Genomic DNA, 13,054 nt, shown 5'->3' on the forward strand with positions numbered 1-13,054 from the left:
CTGGAGCGCCGTCATGTGACTGCAAACACTGGCTGTAAGTGGCTGAAAGGATTGACGCGTTGTTGAAGATGTGAGGACAGTCTTCATCGCTGATACGACGTTCCTGTGAATCACAGTTTTTAGAAATCAGGTCTGCCAGTGGAGGAGAAAGATCAGCTTCCTCTTCTTTCTGGCTCAGCATGGTGCTTCTGCAGTGTGTGTGTGCGTGCGTGCGTGCGTGCGTGCGTGCGTGCATGTGGAGGGTGCAGTGATTCTGTATTGTTCCCTCAACACCTCGACCACCACTCCATCCTGAACCACTTTGACTATCAGCACCACACACCCGCTGCTGGTCATACTCCCTGTGTGTGTGTGCGCGTGTGTGTGTGTGTGTGTGTGTGTGTGTGTGTGTGTGTGTGTGTGTGTGTGTGTGTGTGTGTGTGTGTGTGTGTGTGTGTCTAGATAACGGGTGGGGGAACAGAGGGTTGAGCTCGTTCCAATTAAGCCAGGCCCCTGAGCGTCAAGTTAATTAGCTGAGGAGAGAGAGACACTGAAGTGCCAATTTACACTGGAATGCCAATATATCTGCCTGTCTGTCTGTCTGTCCAACACACACACACACACACACACACACACACGTACAGTTCAGTACTTTGTGTTTTGCCATCTTTTACACCTGCACATACTGTACATGCTCGTTTGTACTTCTCTCCTTGTGAGGACCCTCTCTGATATCACCTGTTCCCTAGCCCCTAAACTGAACCTAAACCTGACTCTAACCTTAAAACCGGGTCTGAACTCACACACACACAGTCACACACACACCCACAGTCACACCTGCACCAGCTTCTGTGACTCCTGTTATTCTCTACAGGAGTCTGTAGCCGCCCGTCTGTGACACCATGTCAAAGCGCTCTAATTAGTTCACACCGACGTATTGACACGACTCTCGTTATCACACTGCTGTTAGAATCCAGCAAAGTACAAAACGAACGAATTGTTTTTCCTCAAACTGAGCATATTTATAGTTCCTGAAGGCGCCGCCCTCTCCTCTCACTTCTCCTCCATGCCTTTATCTGAGCGGCATCATGATGGAGGAGGAGGAAACGTCTGTCAGCCGAGGGTTTGACCTTTTGACTCCTGCAGTTTAACATAAAGACCTGAAGTCTGTTCTGTGCTCCAGTCATCAGAAGCCACTCCAGGATCAGAGCCAAGTGTCTAAGATGGAGGAAGTTGGAGCATAAACAGAAGAACTCTTCGTCTGTAGCCTTATCGATCTGCATCAGAAGCAGCCTGCGAGTGATAAATAAAGTTTGTTTGGTGAGCAGAACGCAGCCTGCAGCGCTCTGACTGATGTGAATCTTGATCAGTCCTTCGCTTCCTGCGGCCGAGGCCGTGTGCAGATCACCTCGGGTCAACTCGTTATTCAGATCGGTCACGAGGACTCCAGTCGACAGAGACGTGCACAGAACAAACTGCAGGGTTTTCAGCCGCGTTTCACTTCTGTTCGTAAATCGACGGGTTGGTGGTTCGATTCCTGCGTGATGGAGGCAGGGTGGGCCGGGGGTCTCCTCCTGAAGTGGAGCTCAGCACAAAGCACTTTAAGAAGCACGATAACCACAAAACATGAGCGTGCAGAGACAAAAATCAAGTAGAAATGAAAAATCTCATGTACTCAACACCATAGAGAGTATATTTGTGAAATGGGATGTTTTCTCCTTCGCTCACTCAAACTCACTTTGATCAGGCAGAAACAACTGTAAATATAGTTTATGTAAAACAAACTGATGAAGATGAAAAGGTCTTCGTCACCGTGAACGTCCGGGCCGTCACACCTCAGATGAGCACGAAGCAGAGATTCACCACAGCTGAGGTTTATTTTCTGTCCTGCTGAACGTCACCTTTGATCTGAAAACGTGGTCTGTGTGCAGTTCACTGATGTACGAGGCTTTCAGTCACTTCACTCTGACACTGATTCAGCTTTTATAGATCGTAGACAGTGTAGGAATTTGGGGTTTTAACACTCCTTAATGGAGCTGTTAGCAGATAGAAGTGTTTATTCATGTACATGTCAGCTCGTCCTGTGGGCACCCGTAGACGGAGGCTGCTGACTGAGCAGAACATGCTTTCATTGGAGAGTGATGCTGACAGATCCTGAACATCCATAAACACCAGCGTCTTTATATCTGCCTCCAACCGACTGTCTGATCCAGTGTTGATTAGCTGAGTAAAGGAGGTTAAAGTGTTAGCAGAGCTTCAAAGATCTCTGCCAGAACTCTGTTTCACACAAGAAGGCTTCTGCTTTTGGAAGGCGGCTTTTGATTTGTGCCGTTCGTTCACCTCACCCACCTCGCCCACCTCCCACCTCACCCACCTCACCCACCTCCCACCTCGCCCACCTCGCCCACCTCGCCCACCTCACCCACCTCCCCACCTCTCGACCTCCCCACCTCGTCCACCCCCCCACCTCACCCACCTCCCCACCTCCCCACCTCAACCACCTCCCCACCTACCACCTCACCCACCTCGCCCACCTCGCCCACCTCGTCCACCTCGCCCACCTCATCCACCTCACCCACCTCTCGACCTCCTCACCTCGCCCACCTCCCCACCTCCACCCGAACACTCAGCGTGATGTATATTTGTCAGACCAGACGATCCTTTCAGTCCTGCTGCTGGAGGAGTTGAGGTGAAGTTTTAGTAGACAGCACAGATTGTCTTTGTGTATTTGTGTGTGTGTGTGTGTGTGTGTGTGTGTGTGTGTGTGTGTGTGTGTGTGTATGTGTGTCAGGATAAGACTGTGCTGCAGAAAGATTATAGTGTTCGGCCCAGAGGAGCATAAGTACAGACAGGAATAGAGGAGCAGTGACTCACTCACCTATAGAAATAACATAGGACATGAGGGAGCATTGGGTTCAGTGTGTGTGTGTGTGTGTGTGTGTGTGTGTGTGTGTGTGTGTGTGTGTGTGTGTTTGTGTTTGTGTTTGTGTGTGTGTGTGTGTGTGTGTGGTGTTAGGGGAAGCAGACAGTGCAGGGTAGTTGAATAGCAAAGCATTCGGTGAAAAAAGGTCTTTTGTCTGGCTTGTTTTTATAAGGCAGAGAAGAAGAAGGAACACAGGAGTGAGGAGGAGAGGAGGAGAGGAGGGGAGGAGGGGAGAGGTCATCAGTCCTTTTACTCAGGAGAGAAAATGGAGCCAAGGTAGAAGGAGAAGAGAGGAGCATGTGGTGCATATTTGTGATGTGTGAATCCTCCTCTGGCTCCATTAGCGCTCATCCCAAGCCTCCGCTCATCTGCCCAGCCCTTTATCTTTCCCTCCATCCGCCCCCCGTCCCAATTCAATAAGAGGAGGAAATTACCCAGGATGCTTCCTGGCAGGGGGTGGGGGGAGCGTGTTTGGGGGGGGGGGGGGGTAGAAATGGGTGAGGAGTGAGAGGAGAGGAGACAAGAGGGGGAGGAGGAGGATGGAGAGATGGCAGGGCGGTGGCTGAGTGAGGGAAGGAGGAAGACGAGGAGGAGGAGGATGTGCTTGGCTGGGTGAAAATAAAAATGAGAAAATTTGTAGGTGACGGCGGGGCACAACGGGGAGGAGGAGGGATGGGAGAGGAGGGTGTGGGGGGAGGTGACAGGGAGGAGGTTGAGGGGGGAATCAGAGAAGGAATTAAAAAGGAGAATGAGGTGGTTCATTATCGTTTATGGTCTCCCCTTCTCCTCCACTCTGCCCATTATTTCAGCTACCTCCAGAGGAAAGACATTTCATTATTTTTGGGAGGAGGGGTGTGTGTGCGTGTGTGTGTGTGTGTGTGTGTGTGTGTGTGTGTGCAGAGGGGAGATAGGTTGGGGGTTGGTCTATTCTAATTACTAAAAGACTGTTGAGAAGACAGCAGAAAAAAAATCATCCGTGTTGAGATGAAAGGCTCGTCGGTGGAACAGCCTCGAAAAAGGCTCGGAAACCTTCTCAGGTTAGAAGCTGAAGAACAAAACGTCACGAGCGTCCATCCACAATCATGTCTTCATGTCCAAATGTCCAAATGTCCCACAAGTCGCTGTCTGTCATTTCTTTTCGGGGACGCCGGTGAAAATCAAGTGGAAGGGAAGTTGACTTCAGTGTGATTCTCGACTGATCGCTGCGACGCGTGAACACGCAGCCTTTAACTGTGTGCGAGCGACATGTTGACGACCACACGGAGAGCTTGTGCTGGAGGCAGGAAGCTGTGGAGGTCGGGTAGATCATCGGATTTTAAAGGCTTCACGCTGGCTTTCTGTGAACGTAAATACGATGTTTTTCAGCTCTGAACCAACCAGAACCTGAACCTTCACCTGTTTCAGCCGCCTTACGTCAGCGTGTGTTAAACACAGTTATTTTAGCACAACCAGAGTCAGTGCGGTGCTGCCAAACGGGTTCACAGTTACATCCGTTTATCTGAAACTGTACAAACTTTTGCTGTAAATTCTTGTTTATATCCTCAGTTATATTGTATTTTTATTATATTATATAATACATATTATACATTATAATATATATTATATAACTATATATTTAGTTCTACTTAGTTACAGTTTTATTTTTAACAAACTGCTGTTATTCCTGTTTCTATTTTTGGTTACTTTTAAAAAATTCTTGCGTACATTTTTTTTTTTTTTGGTCTGTGTGTCTAATTGCTACTGCAACAAAATAATTTCCCAAATTGGGATCAAAAAAGAAGCAGTCTAAAGTCTAAAGTCAACCAGCAGTTTAAAGTCACACGTCTGCCCCAAATAAAACATGCGACAGTCTGAATCTCACAGCCCAGTTTGTGTGTGTGTGCAGTAGATATGTAGTATAAATACCTGCTCAGGTCAGGGAGCTTCAGGAAGTCAGTTAACAGATAATTCTCAGCTGGCGACAACACGTCTAATAGACATTATTCACAAAGTCACCTTTCAGAGCCTCCTGTGCCTTTAAAGCTCCTCGTTGTTGAGTGGTCGTTGCTTTGATTCTGACGTTGATCTTTGTGTGAAATCGTTGTTTATCTTTAGTTTATCGATGAAAAAGTTTGGAGTAATCGACACGTTGACACCTCATCACAAACAGCGGCTGCTCGTTCGTCATGAACAAAGGAGGATTTTAAACCTCTGTCAAAGATCAGAGGGCGCCTGTGCTGATCAGCGGTCCAATTAGTGAAGTCGCTCAGAGCTGGCGAAGCCACGTACGAGCCGAGCCGTGTCGAGTCCAGTCAGACCTCCTACACTTGATTTTATTCTCATGTTTCGCATGCAGGGAGGTTCAGAGGGCCTCACGAAGAACACAAAGACAGAGAAACGTTAGTGCAGCCGTGCAGCCGCCATGTTTGCTGCAAACGATGTTTATATGCAGCTAATTTGACACAACAAATAATGTTGTTAATTAACGTGTGGTGAAAATGTTTTTCACCGCCGTGTCCTGCAGCATGTTGAAGTCTGTTCACGGTGGAGTTTAGCACACAAACATCGTGTTTAATACACAGCGAAGAGCTTCTGAACCGAAGCGCAGACAGGACTCGTTTACGCCACGAGACGCTGAGTGACAGCCTGCAGCGCCGTGTCCTCAGGCGGACGCTCGCCGTGGTCTCTCAGCCTCTCAGCAGCCGGCCTCTTCTAAAAATCCCAAATGCATGTGGCGTCGAGCTTTTAGCTGATGCAGAGGTGACATATAAAGCCTTCTCCTCCCGGCTCGGAGCCCTCAGGTGTGTTTGCACCAGGGGCGTGACCTCTCTCGCGTCTCATCCTCTCACCATCTGCCCTGAAGCTCTCCAGTGGATACCGTCCGGGAAAGCAGAGATGCCATGGAAACAGGCCCGCTAGAAAAATCCCCTTGATGGTCTTTAAGTGCACAGCACGTAGGATATGGAGGAAGTGAAAGCACCGTGTCACAGCACCTTATTTTTCATGTGAGGCCGCCCAGGTGAGAATCAGCTGGAGCTGCTTCTTCCCCCGAAACTGCATGTAGATGAGAGTGAATCTGCACCAAACCAGTGACATCATTTTAAATGAAAGGCTCAAAATCTCCCCTGAAGCCAAGGCTCAGCGCGCAGGAAGCTCTGCTGGAGACCGTGGAGTCACTTTGAGCAGCATTTCTCTTCTTATGTTACTGGAACTTAGAAAATGACTCCACAGCATCACGACGTTGAAACCGATGACGCTGCCGCCCTCTTTAGAGACGGCGGACACGTGTTAAACCTGCTCCTGGACCCCTCTTGGGTCAAGCTGCTCCGTGTTTTCTGTGGCACGGGAAGTGATAAGCATCCTTATCAGACACACACACACACACACACTGCAGTTCCCTCAGCACCTTGTCCTGTGCATGGGCATGCATGGCTAATTACCCTGCAGTGTCACCCTCTGCCTATAGGTGGCAGGTTTGCCATGTAAATGTATGAGAGGGCACATGCTGCTGTCTCTGGGACTGTAACACACACACACACACACACACACACACACACAGCAGCTTCATGCATGGCGGTCAGAGTGTGTTTAAATATTTGTTTGAGATCCAGTGAAAGCTCAGCTGAGTGACACGTCCTGTCTGTTCTTAAGACAGCGTCTCCGGCGCCGTCCTGCAGCCACACTGTCCTTCTCAGTGTCCTGCATGTGTGTTTGAGACGCACTGAGAGGACGGTGTCCACTGGACCGCCGCTGCTGGTCTGTTTTCAGGATTTGGTGTAATTTGAGTTCATACGTCTGTTTCTGTGTCTTTTATGTCTCTGACTGTCCTGAAAGCTGATGTCCTCCTGTCTCCCTGAAAGTCTCTATGTTCTTGTTAATGTTTGATTTTTCAAACTCTGAACTGCTGATTGAGAAACACGAGTCTGATTAAGGACTTCTGATAGTTAATTAGCAATTAAGGATTGGAGTGGAAGTGCTCGGGTCGGCTGATTTGTGCTGTGGGTATGAATGAAACGTGCTGTGGGCTCTGATGAAAGGTGACGAAACGAGGAGGAGGTGGACGAAGGAGGGGTACAAATCAGCTAGAGATGCAGCCAGTTGCCAGTTTATTAGGGACGCTGAGCTCAGACGAGTGGTCTGAAAAACGCCCTCCCTGGGTGGAGGTGACGGCGTTCAGGTCGGATGAGACTGATCTGAAGACGTGCTGTTTGTGGACGGAGCTGCAGGTTCACAGAGGTCACTGCAGTTTGATATGAGTGGTGTGGACAAAATAATAGAAACATCTCACATAACCAACATTATAACCTTCATGGAGGGAGGATTTATTGTGTGATGTCTCCATCTGTCTCTTCTGTCTCTGCGTCTCTGCCTCTCTCTCTTTCTGACAGTCTCTCCCTCTCTCCCCTCTTTCCTCTCTCCTCTCGCTCACACTCTCTGCCCCCCCCTCGCTCGGGCTGTGATGTCAGCATCCCTGGCCCCGCCCCCCCCGGTTGCCAGTCTTGAGGGTCCTGTTGTGTGCTCTCACTCCCTCCCTCGGTACAGCCGGTTATATCGTCGTTTTAGAATAAACAGTAAGAAGGACTGGAGGCGAATGAATAAACAGTTGAAGCAAACAACGAAAACAAGAGAAGAAGAGTGCGGAGACGCGCGTGGCGGCCGACTTTCATGTTTGTAATCTTGCAGAAGTGAAGGTAAGAAGGCGTTTTCTGCACGTTTCATTATTTATTTGTATTCCGGAGTGTTTTCCAGTCTTTTTTCCTGCTCCGTCCTGCACGCTGCAGCCGGACTGCACGGCTGTCCTCTGCGGTCGCACCGCGCCGCTGGACGCTCCGCGGACAGGCGCTCCGATCAGTTATCGACGCGAACTGAATCGCGAGGTTTTTGCTTCGGTGTCGCACTCCGCGTTGGGTCGGCTGCCGGCCGGAGCGCGTCCGTAAGTTGCACCGTGTTGCTGTCATCGCGGGGCTCTCGGACGGGCTGTCGGTGTGTGTGTTGGGGGCAGCGGGCTCCGCGCCTCGCCGCCTGCAGCCCGGAGCTGCTCGTCAGTCGCGCGCGGCGTGCTGGTCATTGTGCGGCTTCAGCAGGCCGCCCCGTCCTGCGACAGCTATCATTACCATTATCATTCATGAGCGTGTCTGTGGTGTGATGCGGAGTGCACGAGGCCAGCGTGCTCCTGACAGGCGCACATTGTTCTGCTGTTGTGCGCGCGCGTGGTGCACGACTGTGCAGAGCGTGCGCTTGTGTTTACGTCTATTTGTGTGTGTGTGGGAGTGGGTGGGTGGATGGGTGGGTGATGCGGAATGACCAAGCACCCGCACGCAGCGAGGAACAATCGGTGGCGCGTGCCAAGCATTGAAACAGTGGCCTTTCACTGTGTGGAGCAGTGTGACGTGCGGTGGACGGTAGCCTGGTTAGGCCAGCTCTTCAGGAGGATCTAGACTTTATGGACAGATTTGTGATTCCAGTATGAGTCTGTCTGTCTGTCTGTCTGTCTGTCTGTCTGTCCAGTCTAAGTTTGTGGACTGCTCTTCAGAGTGTGTTCTCCTGACATGGACCATGGTGCTTCTGTTGACGATCGTGTGTGTATATTAGTGTCATCATCATCCAGTTATGACTTAATACTTCCTCCTTCATGAAGCCAGAATAATTAAAAAGTTATGTGCCAGTAAGAATCCAGCCAGATAGCATCTTATCAAGTTGAAGGGGTGGAGAACAAGTGTGTGAGCTGATAACAGAGCTGTGATAATGAACCGTATGGATGACTGTCAAACCTGTGTATTACTCTGTGATCAGCGCTCTGACACCTTCTGGCCCGGTCTGTGTGTGTGTGTGTGTGTGTGTGTGTGTGTGTGTGTGTGTGTGTGTGTGTGTGTGTGTGTGTGTGTCCGGTGTTGAACAGTGTTTAAAGGTCCGGCAGCATCAAAGCTGGAGTAACTGAGCGCTCAGCAGTGCGGGACCCGCCCGACTGCACGTGGAGGCTCTCAGTCTGAGAACTTCGCTCGCCCTCAAAGCCTCGGACGATCAGCTGAAAGTATTTCATGACCCTCTGCTCCTTTCAGATGTCAGGTCTTTGTTGGTGCCGCCCTCCTCGGGCAGGTCAGAGGTCAGGGTTGGATTCTGGATTGGGAACAGCAGCCCAGGAGGTGATAAGAATTCATTGCCTTGCACGAGGGCCCTTCAGCAGGGGCAGAGGCTTTCAGACAGAGAGGCTGGAGCTGAGGACCTCCAGCTGAAGGACACACTCGTGAAGCGCTGCACAAATCTGCCTCCAGCATCCAGCGTGCTGTACGCGGGATCCGTTCCCATGTGAAGGCCCCCTTTAAACTGCTGGTCCCAAGTTCCTGCGGGTCGTTTTGAAACTCATTATACTTCATCACGCTCACGAGTCAGAATCTCATTCTGTGGTGGCTCTTTGCTGGCAGGATTTTGTAGTTATGAATCAGTTTAATGGACAGAAGATATCGATCATAGGTTGGGATGTCCAGTGGAAATGTCTCCCGCCTGCGGGGTCAGAGCAGTGGATGGAGGCACAGCGGGGCTTTGAGCTCGGATCAGCTTTGGTTTTGTTTGATTTCCACTGAAACTCGTTTCCAGTTTCCCACCTGCAGAATAACTGTGGAAGTTACACTTTCCTCTTCGTCAGCAGGCCGTCAGGATGTGACTGTTTTCTGACTCTGGCAGCACTTTGTTTCCTATTTTCCACTTTACTTTGACAGTTAATCGATTCGTCAATCATCAGAAAATTAATTGGCAACTAGTTTGATAGATGAGTCAGCGTTTAACTCGTTTTTCAAGCAAAAATGGCAACAGTCCACCAGGTCTATAGATACATGTTCTGGGGTTTTAGAGTGTTGGAGACACGTTCCGCTCAGGCACTGAGGAAGTGTGTTGTTTGTTGATTTAATTCTTTTTTTCTTCATATTTTTTTTTTTTCACAGACTAAATGTTCAAACTAAATGTTCATCAAATGACGATGTGGCTCCATGTGAAACTGATCATTTGACTGAAGATGCTCGGTTCGTCTCTGTTTCTTCACTGAACTTTGGAAACATGCAGCGTGTCCTCTGCTGTTGGTCCGGGTTAAAATGTCTGTTTCTGCTTTGAATAATGGAGTCGTGGAGGAAGCAGATTGATGCTGAAGTTGTTCGGCTGTATTTTTGCTTCTTTGCCGACGTGTGCAGCTTCATCAGGCCTGTCACGGGTGATTTCCTGGCGTCTAAGGGGTTAAGGGCGCCCCTCCCCACCCTCAGCCTTCTGTCCAGGGACAGGAGGACGAGAAGAGCCTCTTCCAGGATAAATCCTCCTGTGAGGGCCTGCTGAGCTCCTCTGCTCTGCTCCAAAATAACTCTGGTGTCCCCCTGACCTGGCCATGTGCTCGGCAGGAGGACAGGGAGGACGGACAGCCTGCCGTCTAATCCCGCTTTCCCCTTCATCCTCCTGCTCTCCCTCCTGGATGGGCTGAGTCTTTCTCTGTCTGCTGCCTCCGATGAATGCTCTTTGGAGATTTTTGTTCTCACTCTCGGCACCTTATTGTGTGTTTTCTTGTTTGTTTGTGCGTTTGTCCGAAGTCGTGACGTCTTCATATGTCTTCGTTTACGTGAACAAATGTCCAAATCCCCCAAAATATGCAGTTTTCAGTGAAATAAAACAGAGACAAGCAGCAAATGCTCACTTTGAGGAACAAAAGAAAGTTTGGCAGAAAAAACGGAGATTGATCGATAAGCTGATATGTTTCAGCTGGAGCTGAATCAATTATATCTTGATTAATGGATTAATGTGCAGTGAAAAACATCAATCATGGCTCCCAGAGCCCACAACGAAGCCTTGACCCAAAAATGGTCCAAAATCCAAAGAAATTCAATTTACAAAAACACGATGAAACTGGAGAGAAACTGGAACCAACAAACGTTTGGTGTTTGAAAAAAAATGAGGAATCAGACATCAGAACTGTCGATGGCCTTTAATTTCCTGCCTGTCGACGACTTGTTTCGACATTTCTTTGCTCTGATCAAGTATCAGATCAGTGTGCGGCTTAAAAAAGTAAATCAATCATCATTGTAGTCACAAATACAGAAATAACTGACGGGGTGGGCCCTGACAGGTACGCGCTCGTCACCTGTGATGTCAGAGGTACAGTCAGCAGCTGGTCATGTTAGAAACATTAAGCTGTTGGTAACAGACATGTTTGTCTTCAGTGCTGTCACCTGGTCCACTCTTCCACCTGTGAAAGCCTCATTTCAGACGCCTGCAGGTTCAACATGGTGACCTTCAGGTGTTTGTTCCTGTAGAGAAGTCATGCTCCGCATTTCAGAAACATGAATAGTTTGAGTCTCTGTCTTTCTGTCCTCTCAACCTCTTTTTGGACGAATCTTTAGATTTTATTTTTTCCACGTCAGTTTCATTTTTCTCCCAGAGAAGAGGTCTTTTTCTGCTGCTCTGTGTGTTCCCATCAGACATCTGTATTTTTACAAAGTGGATCTATAGGTGTTTTCTTCCACTTTTCATGCGGTCTGCCTTGCACTCCATTCAGTTCCAGCATGAAAAGCACTTCAATCTGCGTCGAACAATAAGCCTGTCGAGCTCCTCCTGCAGCGGCTCACCGTGAACAGGCGGCATGTCTTCAGCGCTCGTCTGCAGCCTTTGTGAAATGCCTTCGCAGAGAGCTCAAGGCTGTACTGAGCCGCGCTGTCGTGTGTGGTTGCGTTTTAGTTGCACTGCATTTGAATGACATCCATCTTAAATCCACCCGGTCGACACGTCCGAGTGGTCCGACATCAGGGGAAACGTGAAGTGACGACGGTCACAGCAGAATCACTTCACAGGACCATTAAATGAAGAGGAACGTTTGTCCGGGAACACGTTGGAGGGACATTCATGACTAATGTGATGACGTCAGTGCATGCTGATGCACGTCGCGCAGGGCTAAATGAAGGGTTCTGTGAGCCAGCACGGGCACAGGGTCGACATACAGATCCCTCAGAATACATACGTCCACTTCAGCTGCTTCGTATCTGATTCCAGGCAGAAAAACATTGATTTCACGTCCTCTGTCTTTGGCTTCATGCTGTGAGAAAATACTCTGTGGCCCTTTAATGTGTGTCAGGCATGAGCCACGAGATAAATGCTGTCATATATCTCAGCTTTCTCCCTCAATTACATTACAGTTAAAAACACATTCAGAGATTACAGACAGAAGAGACTTTTTGCTGATTCGGCAGAAGTTCGGCAGTTAACCTTTCCGTTCTGTAAGCTCGTCCTCCTCAGATCAAAGATCAAGTGGGTCCAAAGGCAGCCTCTCGTTTTTATCTGAAGTCGTCCTCCGTCAGCGCACACGTGTCTAATGACCTGAGCTGCAACTCAAACGTCTGCATTCGTTTTCTCAGAGAGACCAAAGACGAAAACAGGAGCTAGGACTGGTCCACGAGAGGCCGGTGAAGCCTCACGATCACTCGTCTGTTCGTGTTACATCGGATGAGTCACCAGCAAAGTGACTGACTTCACCTGAGCCCCCTTTAGGTGGTAATTACACAGCTGGCGTTAGCAGCGCAGGAGGCAGGAGCACAGTATCGAATGTGTCTTTATTTTTGGCGCCTTCCTTCGGTTCTGGCGCCGTTTGGTCGACCCTTCAGTGGAGCTGAGAGCGAAGACTGGAGTCCGGCTTAGTTCAGCTGGAGCCTGGAAACTGGTGCCTGGCAGCGTTTGAAACATGCTGATCAAATGACTTTTGGTTTGTTTATTTTATGTTTTTACACTTTTGAACTTATTGTTCAGTCTGTGGTATGTTTTGTTCCCAATGTGAATTCATGGAGTCAGATTCCTTAAAGCAGATTCTGATTCAGATTCAGTTACTAACACCTTAAACCGTGTGGCAGCGTCTCATGTCAAGTCAGACACCGGAGAGGCATCGAGCTTCGGTTTTCAAAATAAAACATCCTGTGCAGGCTCTCATCACATGTCGACACAGTGAAAACAGACAGAAGTGAAACCATTTAACGGTGTGGCCGTAAAGCGACGCAGCCGTGTGGAATCTCCCTTTAGCCCTTTTCTGTTGGCAGTTCAGCCAGAGAACAAACAGACAAACAAAGAGTGATCGGTTAGTGCCCCCTGCTCGCCATCGGGCCTGACTATAGACTGGAAACGTGATCTAAATGTTGGATAAGTCGCTGCAGGCGA

At 49.1% G+C, this 13,054-nt stretch overlaps 1 protein-coding gene across 2 annotated transcripts in view; it reads left to right on the plus strand.

Moving 5' to 3' along the window:
* LOC143326537 (nucleolar protein 4-like) overlaps positions 1 to 13,054 on the plus strand; it is a 131,495-nt gene that overhangs the window by 37,682 nt on the left and 80,759 nt on the right. The window contains exon 1 of one of the 2 annotated variants that reach the window (XM_076740142.1): positions 7,396 to 7,572. The exons of the other annotated variant lie outside the window; for it this stretch is intronic. The gene's annotated coding sequence lies outside the window, so the exon portion shown is untranslated. Of the gene's footprint in view, positions 1 to 7,395; positions 7,573 to 13,054 lie in introns of those variants that run through there. 2 annotated transcript variants of the gene reach the window in all.

The sequence above is a fragment of the Chaetodon auriga genome, chromosome 10 (genome assembly GCF_051107435.1).
Source record: "Chaetodon auriga isolate fChaAug3 chromosome 10, fChaAug3.hap1, whole genome shotgun sequence".
Taxonomy (NCBI): domain Eukaryota; kingdom Metazoa; phylum Chordata; class Actinopteri; order Chaetodontiformes; family Chaetodontidae; genus Chaetodon; species Chaetodon auriga.